Source organism: Octopus bimaculoides, chromosome 6 (genome assembly GCF_046866305.1).
Source record: "Octopus bimaculoides isolate indiv1 chromosome 6, ASM4686630v1, whole genome shotgun sequence".
Lineage (NCBI taxonomy): Eukaryota > Metazoa > Mollusca > Cephalopoda > Octopoda > Octopodidae > Octopus > Octopus bimaculoides.
In genome coordinates this window covers 108,608,441-108,626,001 of record NC_142933.1, presented here as the reverse complement: position 1 = coordinate 108,626,001, position 17,561 = coordinate 108,608,441, and positions in this window count along the sequence as shown.

Genomic DNA, 17,561 nt, shown 5'->3' with positions numbered 1-17,561 from the left:
TATGTTAATTTCATGACCAAGCTGTTGTATTCATTGGATTAACTGGAACCTTTATCATCATGACCAATGGAGTGTGTGCAAGTTAGTCATGTGATTTGTGACCTCATCAATGACTGCCCTCTCTACTCAAGGCCTCCTGGCAAAGGGTTATCCTTTTGAGTCTTTAAGGCTACTCTGACAAATGGAAAGAAGGGACAAAGTTATCCTCATATGGCCCAAATTGTGTGCAACAAAAGGGACCTGCTAAAGTCATCTAAAGACCAGATGAGGATTTTTAAATCGATCAATGAATTTTATCTACCAACTCGGAGGATTTAGTTAATCTCTTATCTTTCTGAACTTAAATACCGGTGGGAGTCAAATGTTTGCTTCATACTTGCCGTTTGATCAAAATAAGGAACCAGTCTTAGACTGAGATGTGATTTAATTGATTTCTGGTCATGTGTCTTTGTTACAAATCATTATACATTCCTCTCTTTCTCAGTTTTTTCTTGAATTTATCGCTTCCCTCCCTCTCTCCTCCCACTCTCTTTTGCTACATATCCCTCTCTTTCCCCCTACAACTTTTTTCTTTCTAATTTTCTCATTTTTTTAATTATAATCTCTCTCCTTCTCTCTTCCTCCCTCTCACCCTCTTCCTTTCTCTCTCCACTCCACCCATCACCAACTTGGTTTATTGCTCCTCTCACTACACCCATGTTGCTTCTCTTCTCATTTCACATTTTTCCCATTTCGCCTCCTACTCCATCTTTTCTGTCTTCATCAGTCTTTCTTCACTCCCCTCTCTCTTCAATCACTCACTTTCCTCTTTTTATCACCGTTTCTTTCTCATCTTATTTAAAACTTTTAAGCAATGCAGGTGAGAAGTTTAGCAAACTATGAAGACAAAGGCAAGATAGTGCATCACCCTACATAGGTTGTATAATGGTTCTATATAATATTTTGGGAAAAGGTTCCCCTTGTCAAATATAAGATAGAAAATAATCCATGTGTTTGGAGAAAAAGTGTTAGCATAAGCTGGCCATTCTGGTATGTTGGATCATTTTCTATCTTATATGTGATAATAGCAGTATTAAACAACCAAGATAAGACATCATCTTGTTTTTGTCTTTATTTATTCGCATCACCTTACATATTTTGCCAAACTTTTCACCTGCAATGCTGAAAGGGTCTTCTTGAAAATCTTACAAATATTTATATCATTTACACATTGCAATGCTTCAAGTTAATTACAGTACTCTCTTATTTAAAAACCACTTTTCCATCCTTATTTCTCTCTGTATATTCACCTTACTCTCTTTATATTCTCACCAACACCAGCTTTCTCAAGTCTTTTACCTTTATTTTTCTCTTTCCTCTGGGATAGCAGGGTGGGGGGTGCAGGGTTATTGCTTCGTTCCATTCTCTGAATGAACATCACCGAATCTACATCTAACTAACTCCTAGCCCATTGATGGTTCCATTTTTTGCCATTTTCATCTCATTTTCCATCACCTTTCATCTCCGTGCCTCGTTATCATAACGAGGTCATTTTCAGAAAACGAGAGACAGTTCGTCAAATCCAGCAGCTCTCAACATTTCCTTGTTATTTTCTCAAAGAAATATTTAAAGAAAAAACAAACAAACTTGTTTCATAATGAAGTATATTTTAATTATCATCATTTAACATATTTCTGTTTCATAAACAAAATGTTTCTTTTCTTTTCATTAAAAAAACAAAACCTTTTGTTATTTTTCAGTTAATTATATTTCTGTATGGTTTCTATTTCTACAGCTTTATCAATTAAAAGACACAGATGAGTGTGTATAAACGCATATGTGGGAGTGTGTGTATGTGCATGCAAGTTTGTGTATGTATATATATATATATATATATATATATATATATATATATATACATATATATATATATAGTTTACATTCTAGATAGGATCAACACAAAAAGTACTTCATCCAGTGAGAGACAAATATCATTTCATATACACAATTAAAAAACAAGCTGATAGTTTCATGCATTAAAGATACAATAAATTGGCAGATTTATATAACATGCCATGTATTTTAAAGCATAAAACTATTGCTAGCTCTTTTGTAATTTTGTTTATTAAATGATACATGTATATATTTTTCTAATGCTTTGTTGATTACAAAACAGATGTGTGTATAAATGTCTATGAATACACGACTATAGATGTGTGGGAGTGCATGTGTATGCATAGAAGTATGTGTGTGTGTATTTCTACAGCTTTGTTGATTAAAAACACATACTTGTGTGTGTCATTTAATACAGGGCTTAAATTCAAGCTACCATTTGTTTCATGCCTCTGAAAACTTGAGGATCGAACAAACTTGTATAGCATGATGTGTATTTCCAAGCAATCATTCAGACTATACTCAACACACTTTACAAACTTGTCTGAATGTCATATTTTCAGAGGCATGGAACTAATAGCAGCTCCAATTTAAGCCCTGTGTGCATTAAATGATATTTATCTCTCACTGGATACTTAATCCCACCAATATTGAAACAGTATGCTACATATAGATAGGTAGATATAGATAGATTTCTACATCTTTGTTAAAAAATTTGAATGTGTGTGAGTGCCTGTAGATGTGTATGTGTGAGAGAGATTGTATAACTGTATGAACACATATGAATGTAGATGTATGTGTGTAAACGAACGTATATCATCATCATCATCATCATCATCGTTTAACGTCCGCTTTCCATGCTAGCATGGGTTGGACGACTTGACTGAGGACTGGTGAAACCGGATGGCAACACCAGGCTCCAATCTAAATTTGGCAGAGTTTCAACAGCTGGATGCCCTTCCTAACGCCAACCACTCAGAGAGTGTAGTAGGTGCTTTTACGTGTCACCTGCACGAAGGCCAGTCAGGCGATACTGGCAATGGCCGTGTGTGTGTGCATATATACATCTTTGCCGATTAAAAACACTGACGTGTGTGTTTATAAATATATACAAATATACATGAATGTGGTTGTGTGTGTGCATGTGAATGTATGTTTTTATATATCGTGGTATTGACCAGATTTGGATGTTGTTACACATCACTGGTCACAATGTGCTTCACATTGCTTTAGCTTTCAAATACACTCCCCTCTCCTTCCATTGGGAAGGCGAACAGGCCAGTATGCATTCCTCCTGATCAGAAGAACATTCTATCCCAGGGTTAACAGGAAATGGAGTGTTTTGCCCAAGAATACAGCATGCCATCTGACCTGGGAATTGGGCCCATGAGTGTAATACCCTAACCACTATATACAGAGTGCGGTGAATAAACTGTCGTCTAAATTATGCAAAAATGAAAATAACACTGACATCTCATTTTAACAGATATATTTACCAAAATTGCATAAAAATATCTTGAAATATTAAAGAGTAAATTTATTCAATAAAATCACCATTGGCTTCAACCATGGCTTCTGGATGACTTTGGAATCTCCTGCAACTCTTCTGGACGGTCTCCTTGTTTAAGTTGGTGAATGCTGCCATAATCCTTGCATTCTTTGGTGTTACAAGGAGTTTTGTTGGTTTCTCGCTCAACTGTGCCCCACACATAATAATCAAGGAAGTTGCAGTCTAGGGAGTTAGGTGGCCAGATGCTATGGGTGATGTGGTCGCAGAAATTGTCTGACAGCCATGAAGGATTTTCCTGCTTATGTGGCACAGTGCAGAGTCCTGTTGCCAGACGTAGGGTCTTCCAGCAGCTGCCCTCTTGACCCAGGCACTTGATGTAGGCCTCTGTGTTGAGTCTGAGGCTATGTGGGAAGATGAATGTAGGCATAACATTGCTATCACTAGTGATCACTCCAAACACTATAGTGTTTACTGGATGTTTGATTTTTATCATTCTCAGTACATGTACTCAGATTGACAACCAAACACTCTAAAATATTCATGTTAGAGCTTCCAATGCGAGTGCCAAGCAGTACAGCATGTCATTTCTAAATTTCTGGCAAAGTGAATTGCGTCATGGTGTTGTTTTTCTCACAAGCGGTGCCCAACTGACCCAACTATTCTGTGTAGTCGACAAAATCAAAAGCAAACAATGTGCATGTGCAAAATTAAAAATATAAAATGGCAGCAATTTATCCATCGTACCCTGTATATAGTGTATTTACAGAGACAGGTATGACTGTGCAGTTAAGGGGTTTGGTTATCAAGCATGTGCTTCAGGGTTCTAGCCCAGTGTATAGTTTTGTCTGCCACAAGCAACCATGGGAAAGAAGTTTGTGTGTGTTTATGTTAATATTTGTGTTCTTTTGACTGACACAAGACAATCAATTAAAAACGTAAAATACACAAAGGTAAGTTAGACACTCAGTATGGAACAGGGCCAGAAGCAAAACAAATAGGTGTTGGGGTTGATGGGAACAATGAAAACTTTGAAGGTGCAGTGCCATAAAGCAGGGTTACAGGCTAGTGACTGCAATCAGTAGAAGGTAAAAGAATTTGTGTATAGAGAGAGTGAAGGGATGTGGCCCAGAGGTGATGGGGCTGCAATTGCAATCATGAGATTGTAGTTTCAATTCCTGGACCAGATGTTACATTGTTCTTGAGCAAAACTTGTCATCTTGAGTTGCTCTGCAATCGCTTCAACATGTGACATGTGGTACATTGCTCATCTGCATAATGTTGGTTTGACAGAAGGAATGAGTTAAGGTGCAGCACATGCATTTGATCCCTAAAAACAAATCTGTGCAGGTTGTTCTGCAAGGAATTACAGAGCCTTCATCTATTATCTACAACAGGAAAGTATATACACACACACACACATATATATATACTCTTACATATACACTATAGGTGCAGGTATGGGTTTGTAGTTTAGAAGTTTGCTTCCCAACCACATGGTCCTGGATTCAATCCCACTCCATGGCACCTTGGGCTAGTATCGTCTACTATAGTGCCAGGCCAACGAAAGCCTTGTGAGTGGATTTGGTAGATGGAAACTGAAAGAAGCCCATCGTATATATGTGTGTGAGTATGTTTGTATCTCCTTGTCTTGATATTGTGTGATAGTTATAAATGTGCCTTGTTGTCTTACAAGCAATGTAGGCAGAGAATGAAGAAACCCATCATATATATAGAATTAATCCATGATGAACAAAGTTCCTTGCAACGATTCCAGGTCTAATGCAGGGGAGACAACAATTAAGATTTCCTTATAAGTTACCTCCTATGAACTGTATATTTATTCACTCAGAGATCCCATAGAGATTTGTGTAACCTTGTGTATTCTCATCCAAAATGGAGATGTGTACCAATGTTCCTATGTGGCAGTTGTGATAATTGTTAAGAGATTTTTCTTTACATGAAGTGATATGGTAGCTATATTAACCCACAAAGAATATATATCACTTGACACTTGGTGTGTTTATGTCCTTGTAACTTAGCAGTTTGGCAAAAGAGACCGATAGAATGAGTACTAGGCTTACAAAAAATAAGTCCTGGGGTTGATTTGCTTGACTAAAGGTGGTGCTCCAGCATGGCCACAGTCAAATGACGGAAACAAATAAAAGAGTAAAAGAATATATAGCAAAAATGACAAAACGACACTAAAGACAGAGTTGATGTGTGTGTGAACACTTGCCTTGACATCACATGATGGTTGTAAACAAGCGTCACTGATATACAGGCAGGGTTTGTTTCCAGTCTTCTGTGAAAAAAACACCTGGCCATGGGGAATATTACTTTATTTGAAATGGGTGAGGGTTGGTGGAAGCAAGAGTATCCAGTTGCAGAAAATCCACCTGAACAAACTCCATCAAACCCACGCAAACCTGGTAAAGTGGATATCAAACAATGATGATGATGGGGTGTATGTGTGTGTGCATATGGTTTGGTTGGCAATACTGGAGAGACCAGTAAGTTAAGCACTCGTTCTACTGTGCCTGGCCTCAGGGATGCCAGATATTGGTTAAGTATAACCATACATATTTGCTTTATGGTCCCTTCCTCCAGATTTTCTGTAGGGGTCTGCTCTCTTAGTCTTTTTTTTTTTTTTTTTTTTTTTTTAAATGCTCACTAATTTACCCCATAAGGTAGAGAAGGGTTTTTTTTGTTATAGTGGACATGGTTTGTGCAGAACTAATCTCACTTTTGCATCCTTCAACTTGTATTGGTCCGGTGCAACAAGTACCACAAACCCAGTAGTTATCAGGATGTAGGATTTGTATGGAGTTACCTTTTCTTTGGTGAGCAGCTAAAGAGCTTGAGGGCCTCATCTACCCTGGGTCTGTTGGAAGTATCTGTGAGGGACCTTCATGCTAATTCCAGCTCCTGTCCTTCCAGGCAAAGAACTCTTTCACTAAAGTCTCCACCTCTTCATGGTTGATGAAGCATCTTGAGTGCAGGAAGTGAGCCATGAATTGAAACAAATAATAAACCCTTGGGGGATATTTTTCTGGAACCCTAACGTGCAATAAAGCAGGGGTTAAGTAAGGGTCAGCTTCTGGAACCTGTTGTTGAACATGGGCATTTCAAATGCAAGGTGATGCTCTGCATCTGCTGGAATTGTGAGTGGATAATTTGCCATCAGTTTGTTCCAGGGGGTCAAAACATTAAAAGCTGGATTGGGTGCATGCCATCATGCAACAAAAATATCTGACATTGGTAAATCGAAAGGAATCTCTTGTGCAGCAAGACAATGCAGGACCTCATGGTGCTCAAATGACTCAGAGTAAACTCCGAGAACTTGAGGGAATTGAACTGAGGCCACGCCCAGGTCCCTTGAATTATTAGTCCACTCCCAGAACTCATGATGCTTCATTGACCAAAAAGAGGTGGAAGCTTCAGTGAAGGAGTTTTTCACTGCGAAAGACAAGAACTGGTATCGGCGTGGGATGAAAGAACTGGCAGAAAAGTGTCTTCAGACGGTACAACATGATGGCCCTCCACTTTGAATGCTTGGCTGCTTTTGTTGTAACTTGACAAATAAAGCAAATAGTCACCAAAATATTGCAAAACTTTCCACTCAACACAATACAGTCATAAAATTATTATTATTCTATTATATTAGAGAAGCACATAGTGGAGGTGCAATGGCCCAGTGGTTAGGGCAGTGAACTCACAGTTGTAGGATCATGATTTCAATTCCCTGACTGGGTGTTATGAGTGTTTATTGAGCAAAAACACCTAAATCTCCACGAGGCTCCGGCAGGGGGTGGTGGCAAACCTTACTGTACTCTTTCACCACAACTTTCACTCTTTTCTTCCTGTTTCTGTATTTCTTCCTGTATTTCAAAGGGCCAGCCTTGTCACGCTAAATCACCCCGAGAACTATGTTAAGAGTACACATGTCTGTGGAGTGCTCAGCCACTTGTACGTTAATTTCATGAGCAGGCTGTTCCACTGATCGGATCAACTGGAACCCTTGTCGTTGTAACCGACAGAGTGCTACAAGAGAAGCACAAAACATTTTGTAATTGCCCATAACTGATGATAAGGCAACAGACTATAGTGTGACATATATTTAACATGCTTAATGTCATTCATAGATTTAAATGTCAACATCAAAATTATAAGTATTGTAACATTTGTAGTAGCTTTTTGACACTCACAGACCACACCTCACTGGTTTACCTTGTATTTACAAGAAGGCCATAAAAAAAAACATTAAATTGAACAATATAAAACAGTATTTAATGGTGTTTTATAGAGCTTAACAACCAAAGATATGGGTTACTGGTGCTACAACACCATAATAAAAAGCAAGGTTTAGATATCATCATCATCATCATTGTTATCTTTTTAATGTCCACTCTCCATGCTCGTATAGGTCAGATGCAATTGATTGAAGCAGGTTTTCTACAGCTGGATGCCCTTCTCTGTCACCAATGGTCATTTGATTTCAAATATTTCCATGTGGACAGACAAGTTTCTGTGGAAGATTGGAAACAAAAGGACTCTGCTTGCACGACAATAACAACTATGATGTGATATCAAGACAAGGAGACACCAACCACACACAGACATTTATATGATGGGATTATTTTAATTTCCATCTACCAAATCCACACACAACGCTTTGGGTGGTCCATTGCAGCAGTAGAAGATACTTGCCTAACATGGCATGCAGTGGGGCTGAACATGGGACCATACTCACTTCCCAATATACATATATATATATATGAGTGTGAATGTATACATCTCTCTTTCTCTCTCTCTCTGTATATATATATATATATATATATATATATATATATATATATATACATACACACACACCCATACTTGAGAAGACCCATTGAGCCAAGTGAAATTGTAGTCATGACAGATACTGGTGTCACGCAAATGTCACTTGTGCCGGTGGCACGTAAAAGCACCCATTACACCCTTGGAGTGGTTGGTGTTAGGAAGGGCATCCAGCCATAGAAACCATGCCAAATCAGACTGCAGTCTGGTGCAGCCCTGGTCAAACTGTCCAACTCATGCCAGCATGGACAACGGACATTAAATGATGATGATGTACACATATATGCATTTATATATATATGTTGTTTTTTTTTAATTGTTTTCCATACTGGTATGGGCTGGATGGTTTGGCAGAATCTTGTGAGCTTCGGGGCTGTGCCAAGTTCCAATGTCAGCTTTGGCATTTCTATGGCTGGATGCCCTTCCTGATCCAACCACTTTACAGAGAGAGTCAGATGCTTTTTTTTTTTTTTTTTTTTTTGTGCCCCTAGTGAGATTGCTGAATAACTTGTAAAACAGAAAAAAGGAAAGGAAAACGCTGCTGATACTAAGTGGTGGTAGGATTATTTGAGAGGAGGAGGTGCACCAGATGCTGAGAGGTTAATGTATGATAGAGAGACAAGTACATATGTCTTAATATACAGGAGATACATGGATACCCTGCTTTATATTGGGGTGGGAGAAGTTAAGAAGGTGAAAGAATGCAGTAGTGGCACAAACACGGATGTGTGGTAAGAAGCTTGCTTCCCAACCACATGGTTCTGGGTTCAGTCTCACTGTGTGGCACCTTGGGCAAGTGTCTTCTACTATAGCCTCAGGCCAACCAAAGCCTTGTGATTGGATTTGGTGGATGGAAACTGAAAGAAGCCTGTATATATATTTATGTGTATGTCTTTGTGTCTGAGTTTGTCCCCCTCCACTACCACTGCTTGACAGTGGTTTGGCCAAATAGACCAAGAAAATAAGTCCCAGGTTTAAAAAAAATTAAGTCTTGGGGTTGATTTGCTTAACTAAAATTCTTCAAGGCAGGGCCCCAGCATGGCCACTGTCTAATGACTGAAACAAGTAAAAGATAGATCATAACACCATTTCACTCAAGCAAAGCCATGAGACATCAATATTTACACACACACACACAAATGCACATTTGTCAGGACTGCAGTAAAAGACATTTGTCTAGTTGCTGTGACTTAGGACTGAACCCAAACCCATGTGGTTACAAAGCAAACCCCTTAACCACACAGTCATGTTTCTACTTAAATGTTGTTTGAGTTAATTTGTTCCAAGACCAACTCTGTCTTTTATCTCTTTGGTGCCAATGTATCATGGTACTCCGTCGGTTATGACGAAGGGGGTTCCAGTTGATCCGATCAATGGAACAGCCTGCTTGTGAAATTAACATGCAAGTGGCTGAGCATGTGTCCCCTTATCGTAGTTCTCGGGGAGATTTAGCGTGACACAGAGTGTGACAAGGCTGGCCCTTTGAAATACAGGTACAACAGAAACAGGAAGAAAGAGTGAGAGAAAGTTGTGGTGAATGAGTACAGCAGGGCTCGCCACCATCCCCTGCTGGAGCCACGTGGAGCATTAGGTGTTTTCACTTAATAATCACTCACAACGACTGGTCTGGGAATTGAAACTGGGATCCCATGACCGCGAGTCTGCTGCCTTAACCACTGGGCTATTGCGCCTCCATGCCAATGCATAAAGTACCAGTTAAATATTGGGATTGATTTCCCCTCTCTCTCTTATTTGAGTATACGAAGGTGTGCTTTTCATTTCTTGACATCAGCAATCTTTTTACCACCACAACAAGAAAAAAAAAAAAAAGAAAACTAATTCATTTTGTTTTTTTATAGAGAAAATCTCATGCTTTGCCTCGTTAGCAGTCTGCTGTTCAGAAGGCAGAGGATGAGTTTTATAAAATGATATTTATAGCTAATGTACCATAACAAAAAAGGGGTTTGAAATCCCCAGCACCATACATCAATGGATTACATCAACCCCAGTGCTCAGTTGATTGACCTTGGAAAGATGAAAAGTCAAGTTGACTTCAGTGGAATTTGAACTCAGAATATAATGAGGAAATGTCGCAAAGCATTTTGCGCGACACATTAATGCTTCTGCTGGTTCATCACCCCAACCCTGGACTCAATGCTTTCGACTATTGATACGATGCCTGGAATTTGGGAAAGTGGGGAAAATCGATTACATCGACACCCCGGTGTTCAACTGGTACTTATTTCATCGATCCTGAAAAGATGATAGGCACAGTCGACCTCGGTGGAATGTGAACTCAGGACGTACGTCTGGCGTGCTAACAATTCTGCCAACTCGCTGTACATAATTGAAAGGGTTTGAAGTCCCCTGACACCGTTTTTAGGATTGACTTAAACACTAAATGACTAGAGACGACCATTGAGACTAGAAACTAAACTACCATCTACAACAGGGTTGTCTAGGTACAAGGCTTCAAACATCGACAAGTAATCTTGAATGTTGTGACATTCGTGCCTTTCCCATTAACAACGTAACTGAAGGTGCTTTAACTGAGGTTCAATAATGTAACGACAAAAGAAACTCATCACTTCTCTATTTACCAATGGTTTTATCATTGAGTGGTTCAGACTTGAAACAGGTTACTTTATATACCCTCCCTGCAAGCAGCAGCGGTAAAAACAGCAACGCTAATAATGTCTTCTAAGAAAGATAATTCGTCTCTTTCCGTTTTATGAGAGTTATCTCCCTTCTCTTAATCTCTGCTAATTTCAGTTGATTAAAGAATTACTGGCAAACTTTCTTTGCTTGGAGTGGGAAAAAAATCACTAAAAACGTGGTTTGGTCAGTGAATTGGCTTCTATTTCCACCAAAAAACAAGATTATGACGAGTTTGTATACTGATAAGGTTTTGAAGTTAAAACAAAATCTGTTTAGAAAATTGCAACGTCTACTTACAGGTAAGTTATGCAAAGTATTTTACTAAAAACATTTGGATTTCTTTTAAAGAGAATAGAATTTGGTAGAATGAATTAGGCTATTTACTTCATCTTTTATGTTTTTCGACGTCTGGCAACTAACTTGGTAGAAGCCCCTAAGATTATCCACCAGTTTTCCAACAACAACTTCGACCTTTTTTTTTTAATTCAATACTTCTGCTACTCGTGAAGATGTTTTTTCAATCTTAGAACTGTTGAAGCATGAAGTAAACTATATACGTCCGCTGTTTGCTGTCAAGATATTGTATCTTTGACAGCTAACATATTTTTGTGTTCTAAACAATATATATATTACTAGAGGCGTATGTATACCCTACATATTTTAATTATGTTTAAACAAAATATATATTACTTGAGGGGTGTCCCATTCTATATTATATATATATATATTTCGTTTTTGGATTTGGTTTGCAAGATTCTTTATGTGAGTTCGTGTGTTGAAGCATATTCTGTTGTGTTTGGAGAGAGTCATTCTCTTTTAGTGCCTTATAACTGAAAAGGTTGCAAGACGCAACGAAAATTTAAGAAAGATAAAAAAGAAATAAGTGGAAATTTTACCGGTGAGTGTGTTAAATTATAAGACACTATTAGAGAATGACTCTCCCCAGACACAACAGTATATATATATATATATATATATATATATATATATATATATACTGTTGTGTCTGGGGAGAGGGTATAATGAAGAGTGTTTACTGCATTTTTGATGTTCAGAAAAACAATATTTTTTTATAAATGTTTACAACCTCAAAGAAACTATAACAGCTAAGCAAATGAACTTCTCCAAATGCATTAAAAAAAAACATTATAACATAATCGGAACAGTATTTGAGAAAATTATTACCATTCTCTTTGAAAATATAAAAAACAAACGAGTCAGCTGAGATAAGGTGAATTTACCTCTTCAGTTCTCCAAAATTGCATTTGAAAACAGCTTCGTATGCATCAATATCCGTTCTTAGATATCAGAAAGACCGGAAATGCATAAAAAATTCAAAATACCAAAATCAAATGAAAGAGGATCAGGGAAAATGGCTTATGATATGATATTAACAAAAGTTGATTAAATCAACATAAAATATTCTCTATAGCTTCTTCACGATCTGCTGGAGTGGCTCTCTTCATGATATATTTATGCACCAAACAGTTAAAGAAAAAAAAAATTATTGAAATTAACTCATTTTGCACCACTTTAGAGATTTTTTGAAAATTGAAAATTATCAAAATTAGTCATTAGTGTGGACTCCAACAGAGAAAAGAATATTCATTGTTAAATGTCTAAAATGCACAGGAGCCAGTCCATCGGCACTGGCAACGATCTCGCTCGAATGTCTTACTGGCAACGGCCACGCTCGAAATGGTGCATTTTACGTGTCACCTGCGCAGGAGCCAGTCCATCGGCACTGGCAACGATCTCGCTCGACTGTCTTTTCACGTGCCACTGGCACAAGTGCCAGGAAGGCGTCGTTGGTAACGATCACGCTGGTGCTATTTATGTGCCACCGGCACGGAAGCCAGACAGCTGCTCTGGCAACGATCACGCTCGGACGGTGCTCTTAGTGCTCCACTGGTACAGGTTCCATCACGATTTTGCTTTCGCTTGCCCCAACAGGTCTTCGCAAGCAGAGTTTAGTGTTCCTACAAATTTAGTTCGGTTTCGATTTCACTTGCCTCAACAGGTCTTCGCAAGCGGAGTTTAGTGTCCAATGAAGGAATGTTACGTGTAAGTTGACTGGCTACATCCCTGGCAGAGGCCTTGGATTTTGGTCTCACTTGGCTTGCCAGGTCTTCTCACGCACAGCATATTTCCAAAGGTCTCGATCATAAGTCATTGCCTCAGTGAGGCCTAATGTTTGGAGGTCGTGCTTCACCACCTCATCCCAGGTCTTCCTAGGCCTGCCCCTTCCACGGGTTCCCTCAACCGCTTGGTGTGGCACTTTTTCACGCAGCCATCCTCATCCATTCTCGCCACATGTCCATACCAGCGCAATCGTCTCTCTTGCACACCACAACTGATGCTTCTTAGGTTCAACTTTTCTCTCAAGGTACTTACACTCTGTCGAGTATGCACACTGACATTTCTCATCCATCAGAGCATACTGGCTTCATTCCTTGCGCGCTTATGCATGTCCTCAGCAGTCACGGCCCATGTTTCACTGCCATGTAGCATGGCTGTTCGTACACATGCATCATACAGTCTGCCTCTGAGTGAGAGGCCTTTGTCGCCAGCAGAGGTATCCTACATATTTTAGCTATGTTTATTGTTCAACAAAATATTACTATGGAAGTATATATACCCCACATATTTTAGCCATGTTCTGTGTTAAACAAGAATATACCACTACTAATGTATATACAAGTTTGGCCAAAAGTCAACTGACAGTAAATCAAAATTTCTTAAATACTTAATATTCAATTTTATTTATTCATTCCAATTATGAATATTTAATAATTGAATGCCGTGAGTTAAAATCAGTTTTTTTTTTCAACATTTGTTCATTTATTAGTGAAGTCCCATAAAAACTTCTTTTGTTTTAATCTTGGAATTAAAAGGTCTTTTTTTATTTACTGCCAGGTGACTTTTGGCCAACCCTGTATATATATATATATATATATATATATATATATATATATATATATATACACACTCTACATATTTTAGTTAGGTTTATTACTACTGGGTATATATTGTTTGGTTCAATTCACTTATCTCCCCTTGTACAAAGTTATTTTCTTGTGCTAGGGAGATATCAAAATTTAATTTTATTGGGATGTGGTGGTCGTGGCTTTCTCAAAGGTGTTAACAGCATAGTTGCAGTAAAATGGATTCTGCATGTTTTGGAGTTGTTTAGTTTTTGCTATAATTAATAATAATATTGATTTATAACCCGTATATCCTGACACACCTTCACCTCCTTTCGCCCCCCTCTTCCAACTGTGTGTGTGTGGGGGGAGGGGTAATGATGTTTCTCCCTTACAGCACGGCACCTGTTTCTGTCTCCCTTGTCCTACTTTAATCTGTCAACATCTGGCTTATGGCCACCTCCCTCAATACCCCATCCCCAGTCATTTGAGGGATCTTGTCTTGCGAATTACTTGGTGAACTCATTAGAGCCGGTACCACATAAAAAGTATGTGGAAGATTTCTTTCCGTAAATGCACATAACATACCATATACAAATATAATTTTCTTATTTGCAATTTCACACCAGTAAGCTACCAGCAAAATATGAAATCTTTTTTTGAAAATCTCCAAATTATAGGACGGATCTAATTCAACCTTTTTTTACACACACACACATATAGCTGTATGGTAAGAAGCATGCTTCCCAGCCATATGGTTCTGGGTTCAATCCCAATGCCTGGCACCTTAAGCAAGTGTCTTCTACCATGGCCTTGTGAGTAGACTTGATAGACGGAAACTGAAAGAAGCCTGTCGTAAATGTGTATGTCTGTCCCCCCACCATTGTTTGACAACCAGCGTTGGTGTATTCACGTCCTCATAACTTAGTTGTTCGGCAAAAGAGACAAATAGAATAAGTATCAGACATTAAAAAAAAAGGTGCTGCCCCAGCATGGCCGCAGTCTAATAACTGAAACAAGTAAAAGAAATATATATAAATATGGAGTTGCTGTGTGGTAAGTAGCTTGCTTACCAACCACATGGTTCCGGGTTCAGTCCACTTCGTGGCACCTTGGGCAAGTGTCTTCTACTGTAGCCCCGGGTTGATTAAAGCCTTGTGAGTGGATTTGGTAGACGGAAACTGAAAGAAGCCCATCGCATATATATATATATATATGTGTGTGTGTTTGTCCCTCCACCACACCATCGCTTGACGACCGATGTTGCTGTGTTTACGTCCCCCGTAACTTAGCGGTTCGGCAAAAGAGAACAATAGAATAAGTACTAGGCTTACAAAGAATAAGTCCTGGGGTCGATTTGTTCAACTAAAGGCGGTGCTCCAACATGGCCGCAGTCAAATGATTGAAACAAGTAAAAGAATAAAAGAATATATATATATATATATATATATATATATATATATATATATATATATATATATATATATATATATATATATATATATATATATATATATATATATATATATATATATATAACACACACATATACTCAATGAACTTTTAGTTTCTGTCTATGAAATTCACTCACAAGGCTTTGGTTGGCCTGGGGCTATAGTAGAAGATATTTGCCTGAGGTGACATATAGTGGGACCGAACTCCAAACTTTGTGGTTGGGAAGTGAACTTCTTAGCCATACACCCAGTTCTGCACCCAAATACATACATATAAATTTTTTTCTGTTTCATTAAAATTAAACAGAGTTTTAAAAACCTAGTTTTGTTTTTCAAAAGTTCACTCTTTCACCGCTTATTTGTGTCTGTGTCGAGAGAGAGAGAGAGAGAGAGAGCCATGGATTATTTTGGAAAAAAAAGAAAAGAAAGAAACGAAATCAGAACAAGCAAAAGAATCAGTTATTTGAATAATGTACAGTTGTTGAAATGCTGTGTGGTCACTTCACACGCACGCACACTCTCTCACACACACACACACACACACACATGCTCACACACAGAGGCATGGTTACTTAGCAACGTGGTGTTTTTTTGTTTTTTTTTCCAGTTATTTGCGGCTAGAACAGTCAACAGATCAAAATACACTAAAATACTTTGCTGGGACAAAAAAAAAAAGTCTCTTTTGTTTTATATTTGTGAAGTGATTGGTTAATATTGGGTCGAGTACATCTTCTGATTGGACAGGGGTCAGAGGTGGGGGGCAAGGGGGTCATATCAAATGCATCTCTCTCTTTCTTTCTCCTATGTATTATTATCTAACTATTGTCTAACGTTCCCATCGTTGCTTGACAAAGATAGAGCTTTGTGTTTTGTCTCCTGTTGGTGTCATTTAGTCTGCCTCATGTGGCTCGTTACTTCCCCACTTCCATCTTTTGCTGCTTAATTCCACCTGCTTTTCTTCTTTTTCTGTTTCTTTGTTTCCTTGCAATTAGATTGTGATAAATAAAGTTTCCACTTAGAATTAATATATTATTCTACTTCAAGGTTTAGTGATATATTGCTTGTTCCTGAGATCATATATATATATATGTGCGTGTGTGTATACCTATGTACACACACACATATATCTTTCTTTTAAATTTGTTTACGGGAAAACGTTTTGAATATGCAAATAAACCTGTTCTTATTACGCCTGCCGCAGTCTAACGATGCTGACTAATGAACCAGTTTTTCGGGGTTGCATTGAGCTGTAACTGATATCGTGGCACTCCGTCGGTTATGACGACGAGGGTTCCAGCTGATCCGATCAACGGGACAGCCTGCTTCGTGAAATTAACGTGCAAGTGGCTGAGCACTCCACAGACACGCGTACCCTTAATGTAGTTCTCGGGGATATTCAGTGTGACACAGTGTGACAGGGCTGAACCTTTGAAATACAGGTACAACAGAGTGAGAGAAAGTTGTGGTGAAAGAGTACAGCATGGTTCACTACCACCTCCTGCCGGAGCCTCATGGAGCTTTAGGTGTTTTTGCTCAATAAACACTCACAATGCCTCCCGGTCTGGGAATCGAAACCGCGAGTTCGCTGCTCTAACCACTGGGTCACTGCGCCTCCATTGTACTCATATAATGTAGGCTAAATATAGTAATAATAATAATAATAATATTTTGATGGAATTAATAAACATTTAATGCATCGCTTTATGGAAATACACATAGCGATGCGTTAAATGTTTAATAAATTCAATCCAATGATTATTGTTATTATTATTATATATACATACAGTAATCCCTCGACTATCGCGGGTGTTACGTTCCAAAACCTCACACAGAAATAATTAAAATCTAAAAAGATATAAATACCTATTGGCCACAGAAACCCGGATATACTAAGGAGTCCACAATATAAACTTACATATATTAGTCAGAAAAATCTGCAATGTACTGAGTGCACGATAGGTGAACCATGATATGGCAAGGGACTACTGTATGTATATATATATATATATATATATATATATATATATATATATATATATATATATATATATATATATATATATATATATTCAAATTACGATGAACGTAAACAAACAAACGAAGTTTGCTTTTAGAAGCGTTGAGATGTCCTAGAAAGTTAAAGAAGTGATTTTAAATTCTCAAACGTAGGATAATGCTAATAATATAGCCTCAACAGGAAAAGCTACCCCTATTTTGCAAAAAAAAAAGTTTTGGCGGCCGGCTATGATATATAAGTAGAAATAATACATTTCTAAATCTCTCAGAGAGATTTATGCAGTAGTG